This window comes from Psittacula echo, assembly GCF_963264785.1.
Source record: "Psittacula echo genome assembly, chromosome: 6".
NCBI lineage: Eukaryota > Metazoa > Chordata > Aves > Psittaciformes > Psittacidae > Psittacula > Psittacula echo.
The window spans coordinates 61,814,498-61,829,725 of NC_137743.1; positions in this window are offsets into that span (position 1 = coordinate 61,814,498).

The window sequence follows — 15,228 nt, forward strand, 5'->3', positions numbered from 1 at the left end:
GGAAGGAAATGGCAAAAGCACCCCATTGTGACTGGTCCAGAGGCTCCATGCATCCTCGGCATAGATTACCTCAGGAGAGGGTACTTCAAAGACCCAAAAGGGTACCGATGGGCTTTTGGTATTGCTGCTTTGGAGACTGAGGAAAATGAGCAGCTGTCCACCTTGCCTGGTCTCTCAGAGGATCCTTCTGTTGTGGGGTTGCTGAAGGTCGAAGAACAACAAGTGCCAATCGCGACCGCAACAGTGCACCGGCGGCAATATCGCACTAATCGAGACTCCCTGATTCCCATCCATAAGCTGATCCGTAGTCTGGAGAGTCAGGGAGTGATCAGCAGGACCCGCTCACCCTTTAATAGCCCCATATGGCCAGTGCGAAAGTCTAACGGAGAGTGGAGACTAACAGTAGACTATCGTGGCCTGAATGAAGTCACACCACCATTGAGTGCTGCTGTACCGGACATGCTAGACCTTCAGTATGAACTGGAGTCAAAGGCAGCCAAGTGGTATGCCACGATTGATATTGCCAATGCATTCTTCTCAATTCCTTTGGCAGCAGAATGCAGGCCACAGTTTGCTTTTACTTGGAGGGGCGTCCAGTACACTTGGAACCGACTGCCCCAGGGGTGGAAACACAGCCCTACCATTTGCCATGGACTGATCCAGAATGCACTGGAACAGGGGCAAGCTCCAGAACACCTGCAATACATTGATGACATTATTGTGTGGGGTGATACAGCGGAAGAAGTCTTTGAGAAAGGGAGGGAAATAATCCAAATCCTGCTGAAAGCTGGTTTTGCCATAAAACGGAGTAAGGTCAAGGGACCTGCACAGGAGATTCAGTTTTTGGGAATAAAATGGCAAGATGGACGTCGCCAGATCCCTACAGATGTGATCAACAAAATAACAGCAATGTCTCCACCAACTAATAAGAAAGAAACACAAGCTTTCTTGGGTGCTCTGGGGTTCTGGAGAATGCACATCCCAAATTACAGTTCGATTGTAAGCCCTCTCTATCATGTGACCCGGAAGAAGAACGATTTTAAATGGGGCCCTGAGCAACAACAAGCCTTTGAGCAAATTAAACGTGAGATAGTTCATGCAGTAGCTCTTGGACCAGTCCGGAACGGGCCAGATGTAAAAAATGTACTGTACACCGCAGCCGGGGAGAATGGTCCTACCTGGAGCCTCTGGCAGAAAGCTCCAGGGGAGACTCGAGGTCGACCCCTCGGCTTTTGGAGTCGGGGATACAAAGGATCTGAGGCCAGCTATACCCCAACTGAGAAAGAGATACTGGCAGCCTATGAAGGGGTTCGAGCTGCTTCGGAGGTGATTGGCACTGAAGCACAGCTCCTCCTGGCACCCCGGTTGCCCGTTCTGGGCTGGATGTTCAAAGGCAGGGTCTCCTCTACACATCATGCAACCGATGCGACATGGAGTAAATGGGCTGCACTAATTACACAACGAGCTCGAATAGGAAATCCCAGTCGTCCAGGCATTCTAGAAGTCATCATGGACTGGCCAGAGGGCAAAGATTTTGGAATGTCACCAGAAGAGGAGGTGATGCGTGCTGAAGAGGCCCCACCATATAATAAACTATCAGAAAGTGAAAAGCAGTATGCCTTGTTTACTGATGGGTCCTGCCGTATTGTGGGAAAGCATCGGAGATGGAAGGCAGCTGTATGGAGTCCTCAAAGACAAGTTGCAGAAACTGCTGAAGGGGAGGGTGAATCGAGTCAGTTTGCCGAGGTGAAAGCCATCCAGCTGGCCTTGGACATTGCTGAACGAGAAAAGTGGCCAGTACTTTATCTCTATACTGACTCATGGATGGTGGCAAATGCCCTGTGGGGGTGGTTGCAGCAATGGAAGCAGAGCAACTGGCAACGCAGAGGTAAACCCATCTGGGCTGCTGCACTGTGGCAAGATATCGCTGCCCGGGTGCAGAACCTGGTGGTGAAGGTACGCCATGTAGACGCCCATGTACCCAAGAGTCGGGCCACTGAGGAACACCAGAACAACCAACAAGTGGATAAAGCTGCTAAGATTGAAGTGGCTCAGATGGACTTAGATTGGCAACATAAAGGTGAATTATTTTTGGCTCGGTGGGCCCATGACACTTCAGGCCATCAGGGCAGAGATGCAACATACAGATGGGCCCGTGATCGAGGGGTGGACTTAACAATGGACACTATTGCCCAGGTTATTCATGAGTGTGAAACATGTGCTGCAATTAAACAAGCCAAACGGTTAAAGCCTCTTTGGTATGGAGGACGATGGCTGAAGTACAAATATGGGGAGGCCTGGCAGATTGATTATATCACACTCCCACCAACCCGCCAAGGCAAGCGCCATGTGCTTACCATGGTGGAAGCAACCACCGGATGGCTGGAAACATACGCTGTGCCCCACGCCACTGCCCGGAACACTATCCTGGGCCTTGAGAACCAGATTTTGTGGCGACATGGCACCCCAGAAAGAATTGAATCAGACAATGGGACTCATTTCCGGAATAACCTTATAGACACTTGGGCCAAAGAGCATGGCATTGAGTGGGTATATCACATCCCCTACCATGCACCAGCCTCTGGGAAAATCGAACGGTATAATGGGCTGTTAAAAACTACACTGAGAGCAATGGGTGGGGGAACTTTCAAGCATTGGGATACACACTTACCAAAGGCCACCTGGTTGGTCAACACCAGAGGATCTGCCAACAGGGCTGGCCCAGCCCAGTCGGAACTTTTACATATTGTAGAGGGGGACAAAGTTCCTGTGGTGCACATGAAGAATTTGCTGGGGAAGACAGTCTGGGTTATTCCTGCTTCAGGTAAAGGCAAACCCACTCGTGGGATTGCTTTTGCTCAGGGACCTGGATATACTTGGTGGGTAATGCGGGAAGATGGGGAAGTCCGATGCGTACCTCAAGGGGATTTGATTTTAGGGGAAAACAGACAATGAACTCAATTGTACGCTGTTGCCTGCTATAGCCATCAACTAGAAGTCTGCAGGGCACCAGCGACTGGCCCTGACTTCCCTCCGACCATCATCCCAACAGAGAATGAACTTTGACAGAACCGGATGAGTTCTACAGTGAAGGAACGATCAGCATCAGCAGACAACGATCCAACACTGCACACAGCCTCTCCTGCCCTGAAAGACTGTTACAAGAGATGGAGCCCAACATCATGAACCGAACGGACTCAGTAGCTTTATAGGAATTGGTCCGTGCACTAAGATAACAGTGCACTGAAATGAGAGTGAGGGTATATGGAAAATGTGGGATCTGAGCATGACGTGAATGGTATGGAATAAGGGGTGGATACTGTCCTGGGTTCAGCAGTAGCAGTCAGTTTTTCTCCTTTTTAGTAGCTGTTGCAGCACTGTGTTTTTGACTTTCAGCCTCGGAACAAAGCTGATAACAACTGATGTTTAGACTGACCAAAGACTTTGTGAGTCTCATGCTCTGCCAGGGAGGAGGAGGGGCCGGGAGGAAGCAGGGACAGGACGCCTGACCCAAACTAGCCAAAGAGGTATTCCATACCACAGCACGTCATGCCCGGGGATGTAACTGGGAGCTACCCGGAAGGGCACGTCCTCTTTTCGGTCGGGCTCTTTTCCGGCGAGCGGTATCATATTTTCTTCCCTTGTTATTTCTCTTATCATTATTATTATTGGTGGCAGCAGTAGTGATTTGTGTTATACCTGAGTTACTGGACTGTTCTTATCTCAACCCGTGGGAGTTACATTCTTTCGATTCTCCTCCCCATCCCTCTGGGGAGTGGGGGGGGGAAGTAGACTGCGTGGTTCTAATTTACGGCCGGGGCTTAAACCACGACAGTGTTTCCCTGGTGAGGAAAGGGATATTTAGAAGATTGTAAGAGTCTAAAAGAATAATAAAAAACCACAGCTGACATTTTGAACTGCATTTTTGATGGAGGAAGAGGAGATGAAAGAAGAGCATAATAAGAAACTAAACACATTGTGTCCAAGGAATGAAGAGGTAATTATAAGCAAGATTCTGCACCCTGACATAGATGTTATGGTACGTGAAACGGCATAAATGAGCAGGCAAATATGGTGATGGCATAAGCTGGTGCTACTTACTGGTATCTTTTGTCAACATTATGTGCAGCTCAGCACTGTAAGCTTCTACCAGAATCCAGCAGAGAATATATTACATTAGGAAAGGGCAGAGGAGAGGAGGAATAGTTGATTTACTAATGTGACATGCTTCAAATTATAAGGGGTCTTGAGCCCATTATGTTTAACTGCATTGAATTGCAGAAGCCCACATTCCAGCTTTGGGATACCACAAGTTGCAGAAATTTCCAAAGATACCTGGCTTTTCCTTTCTCAGACACCACAGTCTGAAAGCATGAAAGAGGTGCTGAAAGTAATGGGGCAAGCGAAGCAGGGTGAATATTTGCACTTCTATCTTAAAGTGCATTTCAAGAGACTGAAAAAAACGTGTCTTCTGGCTTGTGCAGACCAGATTTGGGCATGTTGTTCTCCTGGCCAACACGAGACAGTGCAGGTGTGATTAAACTCTTCTCCTTGTCCTCAGGGCTATGGCTTGGAAAGGCACTGGAGTTCATAACCACTCATCCTCAAGCCAACTTACTGCATGAAACAGTCATATATTTTCCATCCTGAATGTCCCAGTAGACAAAACTACAGTCACTGCTGAGGAGACCATGAAAAATAGCATCTGACAATTCCAGCAGTCAATTGCAGTCCTCTGCTAGGAAGAAAGAAATTCAAGAAGAAATCCTGCAAAGATGACAAGGTTGCTACAAAGATGTTTTCTCCCTTACAGGGATGTAATCCTCCCACCCCACCTCCCTTTTCCTTTCTCTCTTATTTCAGAGAAAGGAAATTGCTGTTCAAAATTCCTCTGCCTCCGTTATACACAATCTTCAGAATGCAGCATTTCATATGAGAGACACATATGAGCGCTCACACATACCCTGGAGCAGAATTGCAACATTTACATTTGTTTCCTGTCTTAAGCTCTCACTGGGGACTAAAAATCAGAGTCTGCATTGTACCCTAAAATGGGCTGTTTCTCACTGGTGAGTCATGTGGTTCTCTACAAGTCATACCCAGTGTAGTTTTATTTCTGATCGCATGGGAAGTAAAACACATCCTTGCTATGGCTTGAATCTAACACAGGCTCAGTAACAAAATAAAGCACTCTGGAGATTTTATCACTGCTGACGCAGTGGGACCCAGCTGTTAGCTACATTCTGACATGGAAATGATTTAATTGTCTTCTCACATGCAGTAATGCACTCAGAAATGACAAGCAAAGGCAGATTTTTAAAGCACACTTACGGCTTTCTGTCTAAGTAATATATTGGCTGTGCAGAAGAATACTTTATTGTGCTTTTGCACTATGACAGTATGCAGATAATTCTTGTATCCTAAGTTCCTGTTCCTCCTAGAAGACCACTGTTTCACCATATACTGATCACTGTTAATAACAGATATTAAACATCTCCAGACATATTACAACCAACTTGTTATTTATTTCAAAACTCTGGGCCTGTAGGACCAATGGGGCAAATACTGCTTTAGCACAAAAGAAGGGACAGCACACAGCTTGCTCTGCTTCTAACTGGATGAGTGGCTGTGCAAGATGTACAGGGCTTTCCCAAACATCTCATACTGGGAAGCTGAAAGTAAAGCTGCCCTGAGGAATCACAAGCTCTGGAAAACAAATTTCCTCCATTTGGATTGAGAGGTTTCCAATATTTGACTAATCCTTCCCACAAGGGACTTTGAAATTATAATGTCCAAGGTTCTTTCTTTGGAATCTTACAGAGTATGAACATATGCACTATATTAAAGCCTTATTGAAAAGTGAATTCACTGTGAGATAAGTGACAAGTACCTACATGCATACGTGGAAATGGAGTCAGTAAGGGAACACTTTGCAACAATTGTTAGAATTATTTTTAAAAAGCAGGAGACAATAATTACGGCTAAGACCTCATGTATGAACACAACTGCTACTCTTCAGAAAGTGTAAGATGTCATTTATAGATAATGTAGCTTGCAAGGATAACTGAGCATATTTAGTCTGGCATCTTGTATTTCCTGGATTACAAGTATATTTCCCTCTTTCTTTCACAGTAACCTGCAGGAGCATTAGAGAGTTTTTTTCACACTTTGTTCTCTCTTCTGCCATTACCAAAGCTGACAGTCTGACAAGCTCTAATATGTACTGCAAGTTCACAGATAAATTAAAGGAGTAGCATCAAGCTAAAAGGAAAGGGAAAGAAATATTCTTCATTTCTCAGAGCAGAAAGAAAAACAACTGTTACACTGCAAGTCCTCTTTCTCTCAATTGATAACACATTTGGACATTTCCTCAGCTAAGGTGAAAAGATTATGAAAGCAGTAATCTGTCTCTCCTTTGTCTAGACAGCAGGTCAGATACCCCATTTGGGGAAATTCACTAACTGATAGTTTGTCTAGAGAGTGTATTACCCTAACTAGCGATTTTATATACATGAAAGCTTGCTAAATACCCTGAGAAGCACCTTTTGATGCAGGCATTAAGCAAAACATAGGTTCCTTGGCTTATTTTCAGTCTTCCCCCCCCAAAAAAAAGTCAATGAGTGTTTCTACCTGTGGCATTCCTTCTCTATCTATCTATAGTTTTAGTGACCCAAAATGGTAATCACATTTGCTGTTGAGGCTACAGTCAGGTGGTTAAGTAAAGAATCACTGTTAGGGAGATGTAGGAAGTCCATTCATTCATGTCAAGATCAACATACACAATTTTGCAATGTATCTTAGCAGATCTTGACTAACTGAAGTAATCCAGCAAACTCAGAGGTACCTTGATCTGCTCTCACAAGTCTTCTGCTCCCACAAATCTTCTGCTCCTTCAGATTAAACTGACCATAGAAAATCTGCATTATAGCTGCCTGTCAGCACTGAAGTCTTTCAAAATACAAAGATTAGGTACATTAGCACTTAAAATACAGGAGTAATAGGTTGCTAAGAAAAGGTGATTCTGAAGTGCAGGAACAACGCTGTACAATATTATATGGATAATAAAAATTCTTTGTATTCTGCAGAGCCTTTCCTCAGAAAAATAATCTAACTTCGGAGTTAGGGATGTGAGGGGTTTTATTTTAAAACTCCAGTCAATGCTGTCAGAATTCAATGGGAGGTTCAACTGTCAACAATTGTCAATTCAGCATAAGGCTCTCTCTTACAAAAAGAGTAGTTGCCACAACCACACAACAGTGCTCCATGTAAGAAAACGCACTGTCCTCTTTTGTGTAAGAAAGAGGAGACACTAACAAAATATTATGCATGTCACAATGACTGAAAACTACCTGGGCTGCTGGATACAGAGATAACTCCTCTCTGTCACTTCTCAGTTTCTGTAAGAAGCAAGGGAGAAAAGATTTTAGCCTTTTTTTCACTAGACCTACTTACTTGAGCAAGTAGGACCTATTGCAGGGTGCTCTGCAAAACAAATCGGTTGATCCTTAAGATTATTTGATATTTATAGAGTGTTTGTCTCATTCTATTTTGCCTGCAGATCTCATATGCCTGATGTATTCAGGAGGCAAGCTTTTTGAACAGGATCCTCCTCCTTTAGGAGACTTATGGATTCCCAGAGTAAATCAGCTATTTCTATTTTCAGCTCTCCTCTCTAGGTAGGTGACAAGCCCTTACTGGTATTGACAGCTGTTTGCTTTGTGAGCTGACTCAAGGGATATTACCATTTTAAGGCAGATCTTAATTTTCAGCAAAATACTGTGACAAAGTCCAGTAAAGCTTACCATCCAAAACTTTAATGCATTTCCCAAGATAATTTCCCGTGTCTTCTTGGGGGACAAAAAGTATATTTATGTAATTCTATTATCATATTTAGTGTTGAATCTAGCAACCTATATTTATTCATGATGGTTAAATATAATAGTAGTAGGAATTTAGTAGTGTGGTGGCAAGCTCTTTGCTTATTTCTTCAGTCTTTTTATGTGTGGACACTCCTGCCTATCTGAACAGGGGCATCCAATTCAAACAGTGCATCACCGCTAAGTGTCAACAGCAAAGTTGCAGCAGTTTAAACGGATTTTAAACCTGTGTAACTGTGAAGAGAAGCCTTGTAGGACAATAAAGAATTCTCAAGTCTTAATCAACCTACCTGTGATTGAGATATTTGGGGAGTTGAAAGGGTTTCTGTTGATACTCAGTAAGTATAGCTGTGCTGAATCACAGAATCTCCTTAGTCTTGCTAGAGATAATGACATGGTAAACATGAAGCAAAGGAGCTTTTCTCCAGGGTGTTTGGTTACTGGTTCTAAAAAAAACACAGAGTGTTCAGTAGTCTGTAGTACACTTTTTCCTCTTAAACAGGTCTCCATCCCACATCAGAGGTTGTAATCCTATTCTACCTCCCGCAAGCCTCTACATGCAAGCAGGGAGGAGGAAAAGAGCAAGGAAGGAACTAACCTTTGGAAGCACATTTTCTTCTTTGTATACAGCTCAGTTTTAAGCAGAGCAGATTAGTTAAACTGCAAAGAAGAGGTTTTTGTTGTTCTTGTTTGAAGGGGGTTTGTTCTGCTTTTGAGGAGAAGGTAACAGAGAAGTAAAAACTTTCAAAGTGGTTTCAGCGGAGCTGGCCAGTTACATTGCCACAGTAAATCGCACCCCACTCCCTACATTCTCAGTGGCCCACTGTCCAGGCTAGCACATCAGGCAAACATGACAGCAAGCCACCTCTTCTCATGGAAACCTGTGACAGGTACCTGCTGCTGGCTTCTGAGCCCCAGGGCTGGCACGGGCTGGGAATCATAATGTGCTCAGCAAACGCTTCCCAGCAAGATTCCTTTGCTGCAATTTTAATTCCTGCCCATTTGTTTCTTCTGTTGGGCAGCAGCTGAACATGAGCCCAGCACTGAGTTACGCTTGTTTCCAGCTCAGCCCTTTGAGGCACAGCTGCCCTGATGTCAGTATGAAGGCCAGCACAGATTTAAACAGATGGGAGAAATAAGGCCTTTTGCTTAGCTGACATTAGAGCAACACAGCTTGGTAAAGCTGATCCAGAGCAGATGTTTCTTCCTTTCAAGAGACAGGCTAGTTTTGAAAACCTGTGCAGAGAAAGGTGACTTTTATTTCTGGAAGAGTGTGTGGGATTTGAAAAGCAAGGAGGGAGAGATCAAGTGGTGCACCGGGTTTTCACCAGTTTGTTTGAATTTGTCTGTTCCTACTCCTGTCCTCCATCAGCAGGCCTTAAATCCAAGGGTTTTTCTAAACGTGAATTACTCCAGCTGGATCATCAGTGTACTTAAAGATCCAGTTTGCTGGCACTACTTCCTCTTTTAACTTTCACACATAAACACAATTTCATAGAAGTGTCTTGCCAATGCTAGGTGCATGCCAGTTTAGAGTTGCACGGCACCCAGCCCAGCAACCCAAGGCTGTCTGAGCAATATACTGTCTTCCTCCATTAGAAAGAAGAAGTTGTGGCCAAGTAAGACTTTTTTTAATGCCATTGGGTCGTACCCAAATGCCTGCCTTCCTCTATCCCAATAAATACGGTAGCTATACAAGTTAGAAAACTGCTTGAAGTAAAGCCCAGTTTCCTCCCGATTCATATTTCATTTTCAAGATCCAAAGCCAGCTATCCTACAGCTGGCAATGTGAAACAAGTAAGCTCATGCCATACACTCCTCCCAAGCCTTTTCACCACATGAAGGCAGCAGTCAAGTGCTTTAATACAAAACATAGGACTTGACAGACTTGTAATCTTGACCACAGTCTTGACTTTGTTTCTTTCCCAGGCAGTGACTCCAGAACAGCGTTGCAGAACTGACTCAGTGAAACACTGCCTGCTGACATGTGAAAGGCCGTCTAAAGTGCCTGCACTCTGCTTCTGAGCTTTGTACAAGCAAGAGAGGAAACATAGGTAGGTGTAGAAAACCCGAAAGGCAGGCGTGAAGTAAGCGAGGTGTTAACCACAAGCAGGTCTTTCTTCAGCAAGTGCATGTCAGTTACAAACAGCAGGCTGGAGTCACTACGTACAAAAAGTTATACACTATAATACTTGCAGTCTGCAGGCATCAGCTATGCCAAACCTCAGTGTAACCCTCATAACTTGGGAAAGTCAGTGCAGCAGCAGGGACCTTGCAAGGAGCTAGACTGTATTTCAAAATAGACTTGCATTTGTATTTTCAAAATAGCACTGCAGATTTCAGCAGTGGGGAGCAGCAGTGGATAGTCAAACAGTGTTCTTGCATCAGTGGATAGTCAAACAGTGTTCTTGCATCAGTGGCTCATTCAAACTGCATTTCCCTCCTCTCACTTCCACTTTTCCAAGGCTGGCTTTGATTCTTAGAGTGGTGACACATGACTCCTAGACTGAAAGGAGACTAAATCATGCTGAACAAATTTGTTCACAGGTAGTATAGAAAGATCACTGATAACAACAAAATATAAAGCTGATGTATTAAATCCTGTTAAGTGCAGGGAGTTGACCTGCAGGTACCCCTTACCTGTTCCAAATGGCAAAAAACATGGCATTTGAAGAATGGTTGCATTTCACTGTAACAGTAGCTAACATGATGCTGACTTTGTAACATGCTTTAGCATGTTAAATCTGCTCTAAAAATAACATTAATAAAGAAATTTAATTAGCTTAAATCAGTGCTGGAAAAAATCTCCAAACCTGCCCTTGATTAAAAATAAGACAGAGCCTCACACAGTCACAGTATAATCCATTTATTAGCATACCTTGTGAGCCATTAGTGTTGATCCAGGGGACATGAAAGTTTTGTCACTTGGCTGATGTCAGGGGCACTCAGCCCCTGGTTAGAAGAAAGGGATTTTAATAGGACTGAGTGGACTGCTACACAAGTGAGATTTTCTTCTTGATGTGGGAAATTAAATACTTTTCTAGACAAGTAAATACACAGCCCGAGAGATGCACATTGGTCTGTCTGGGTCACAGTGCCCCGTTCCACAAGAAGTGGTCCCAAGCTGGTTACCACCCAAGGCCATTCTGTTCCCTTCAGGTGCAAGAAACTCCCAGTGAATCTGTCAAAATGGTGTTAAATACCACAGTGCAATTCATCTCTCAAAAGCTTTTGTCTGATTGATGAATATACACATAAAAATCTGTCTTGAAGTGGTTGATGGGTCACTGCAGCTTTTTTGGGGGTGAAAAAACTTCAGGATATTGACTTCATAGAGAAAAGCAGACAGACAAAAGGCAGGCCCACCTCTCCTACCCCTAAGATAGCAAATATCCATGTTCCCTGTTCCTCACCAATGCCTCCACTAATACCTTTGAGAAACTGATCTGTTATTCTCTGCGTACAAGGATTACAAGGGTAATCGACATTCTGCCCAAGTGAATAAACAGCTGCCTGATTAATTACAGCATAGAACATCATACATATAAACCATCAGAACAGTGTTCAGCTACAGAAAAGGGATAAATCTTTAATCCAGCTTCAGAGGGCCAAAGCCTGGACTGGAGTCAAGACAGGGCTGCTAAAGGTAGCAGTGCAGGCATTGCAGGTCAGGAAGACACCAGCGCTGGGTATTCCTCAAAGAAGGATACTTGGAGCACTAATAGCTGCTCCTTACATCTTTACCATAGCCATGTTTCTGCTCCTGACAATGCTCCCAGCCAGTCATAGTGACATTCCCTTTCTCACATAACTAGCATGTGCCACAGTGCTCTAGGAAGTTGTCTCACAGCATCCATGTGGCACAGTGCAACCACCAGCAGTAGTGACTGAGCTCTCTGCTCCTGGAAATAGTGTATATGCATTAGCCTTATCCAATGGACTAGTGCTGTGAAGACGGACTGTGTCACCCCTACAGGTATGTCAGCCAAGGCAAATCTCTACGTTCATGTGCTTCCTGCCCAGAGCTGCATTACTCTCCCCAGCCACACCCACAGCAATTGCTCTGAGTTTAGCACCTGCCCAAAACACAGGGGGAATTAACCTTGGCAGGTTTTCATCCCGTTGTAGCTTGGCTGCTACCAAGACCACACTAGCAAGTTTAGAGCTAGCTCCAGCATACATACATAGTACACATACAGCACTAAAACCACTTACAGCATTACCTAGTATAGAAAATGATACTGAAAATAATCAGCAGATGGCACAGCCTCCCCTGGCGAACTGCATTCAGTTCTGGTTACCAAAGCTTAAAAGGTACAGCAGAAAGAGAAGACATGGAGAGACAGTCATCATCTTATCAGATGCCTAAGCAGTTTGGCTTGAAGAAAGACGGGGAAGCCACTATTTAAAAAGGGATTATCTCTAGAGTGATGGACAACAGAGAATATAAAGCCAGGCCCCTTATTTCCTCTCACAGCTGAGAACACAAGGACAGATAGGATTCAATGAAAACAAAAGGCAATTAATTCAGGAACCATAAAAAGAAATTATGTGCTATGGAGAGTAAAATTATATTGGTTCTTATTGCCAGAAAATACTGAGGCTAAGAGCTTAGTTGGATTAAATACGAGATTAAACATTTATATGGAAGATGAAGGCTGGTTACATTAAATATATTTTTTTAAGTTAGGGATATAAACTCTCATGCTTTAGGAAAAAACAATAATCACAACAGGACAGTGTGTAGTGTTTGTGTAGCACCTGGAGGACTAAGTACTTGTACTTCTGGTTTTAATGATGTTAATAGTAATGCAAGTAATTAATTTCAATGGGCCAAGAACAAAATTCCCCAAAAGGAAAGGCTGTTAAAACTTGTTCAGTACAAACTGACACATACAATCCCTTAAACATCTGCTGCTGGCCAACATTAGGTACAAAATACAGTCCTAGGGTGGTTAGGTGCCACTTATCCAGGCAGTTCCAATAAGCCTTGGTGGCAAAGTGTGTGAGTTTGGTTTGGGCCACAGCCCCAGTTTAAACAGTAAAGAGAAATAGCAGTGCTGTGAAACAGGTTGAGACAATTGACGAGAGTATTGGCAGGCTTGCCTACAGTACCAGTAATGTGTAAATGTAGAGACTGGATACTTCCTTCCCTCTTTCTGGCTCATGCAGGACTCAAAGGATATTAATTCTAAGTATTCTCACAGCTTCCATGGTGACAAGATCTCAGAGAAAGTAACATTTTGAACTAGAACATAGGAATTCCAGAAGACAATGCCAAGCCTGCATCTCACTTGTGATTACATGGTAATTTATTCTAATTCCCGAATGGCAACCAGCTAAGTAGGCTTAGGGAAATAACCTCATAGTTACAATCCTTCAGGTGCTTCTGTGCCTGTTTGAGTTACGGTTATAAGTTGAAAGATTAAACCAGGGTAAACTAGAAATGTGATAGCACCCAGGGCACAGAAACTCCATTTGACCTGTATCATGCTTGTTTGGAGAGACTGAAGATAAGAGCTAAATCACTCCATGTTTCCCAGACAAGTACTGTTACTGTTACTGCTGGTGTTGAATTTGGCATTTAATCCTCTGCAAGACCAGAGGTCTATGGCATAATTGCCCTCAGTCCTGCTGTAATATTGATTCCTGGGAGATAAGGAGCAGTCCACAGCTTGTGTCTTAGGGACTCTGCCAGCAGCTGTAGGACAACACAGCCAGCGTGGAGCCAAGCACAGCCCTGCCAAAGGATCAAGTCTGGCACTTCAAATAGGGTTATCAGCACAAGCTGCACTTCAGACTCCCCGCCCTTCGAGAAGCAGCACACACAGATCTGATCTGTGCCAAAGGCCAGTTTGCAGGGATTTTGGCATTGCGTGTTTTAGAGATTCCTACAATTCTTTTTTAAAAGAAAGTTTCCAAGGAGGATCTTTAAACATTCCATTGCAACAGGTAACCCAGTTATCCTATAATCCCTGGAAAGAGTAAATGAAACTGTTTAGCATTCATACACAAAAATCAGCCACCTAACCAGGTCAGCACCTTTACATAAAGCTGTCTTATAGAAGACAAGTTAAAGCTTTGGGCAATCACTGCTTATTGAATCCAAAGTGATTTCTAGGACTCTGTCACCACACGTCCTGTAGCATGACTTTGTTAATCCACAGGCTGTGCTCTGCCTCCTGTTCTTACCTTGGTAATACCTAGGTACCAAGCACCTCAGTGCCTCTGAGCGCAGACCTTCCAGGCAGCAGGCCAGTGCCTGACCCAGTCATCACCTACCCTACAGTGCATGAGTGAACCCAAAACATGCACATTGTGACAAGTTGTGCGTGTCCCATCCTGTATTACTACTCTGTGTTCGAGTCTTTGGTTGTACATCAAAGCTTACTGCCCTTGCTCCTGAGCAGACTTGTCTTCTCTCTGGCTGGTCTATACACAGAGAGAAGACATTGCGCACTGCACAACTCTTAATGCACTTAGCCCTTCTGCCTAGTTTTGTATTTTCTACCCACTCAAGAATAATAAATTAACTTACAAACATGCTTAAGGCCTAAGAGGAAACTGCTCATTTGTTTGAATGGGAGGGAAGGAAGAAATTGAAGTATTCAAGAACGCCTGCTTTCTCTCAGGATTATTTCTGCCCAGGCTGAGAACTACAGCTTGATGGCAGTGTTTGCATAGCCTCCAGTTAAGCCGCTTTACCCCGCTCAGAGGAATGAAAAAGGAAACAGGACAGAGAAGAGAGGAAGCATAGAAGCATAGCCCAGAGGTTGCAAGAATAAGACACACTTTGGGAAAGCGGGAAGCTGCTTTGCACACACTTAGTGTTTTTTACACAAGGAGTGAGTAACTTGCTTGAGGTGCATCTGTACCACAGGAGTATTTCTGTATTTCATGAGAGAACTGTGAGCACAGAGCTATTAAAGACTAACATCACAAATAAAGGGCAGCTAAGAACTGTGGTGAATAAAGTATCAAGAGAAAGCTGCCGCAGGGCTGTTAAACAGTGATTCAACACCTGAATGTTTGAGATAAACATTACATTTGGATTTAAAGAAAAATAACATGTCTATTCAGCCTTTTGAGGTCACATTTTTAAGTTCTTTGTAGTAAACACAAGGGAAGAAAGCTACTGTCTCCTAAAAAATGAAGATTTACTCTTGCACCAAAAACTGATTCTAGGAGATGCTGCTTTAAGAAAAAAACCCAAACCAAACCAAAAAACAACTAAACCTAATGAACACAAAAGAACCTCTATATTGAGAAAGTAGCAATAAAACCATAGCATCTGGCAGCTGGAAACGTGATAGAGGATTATGGAAGGAGGGACAAGCATCTTTAAGCAGGG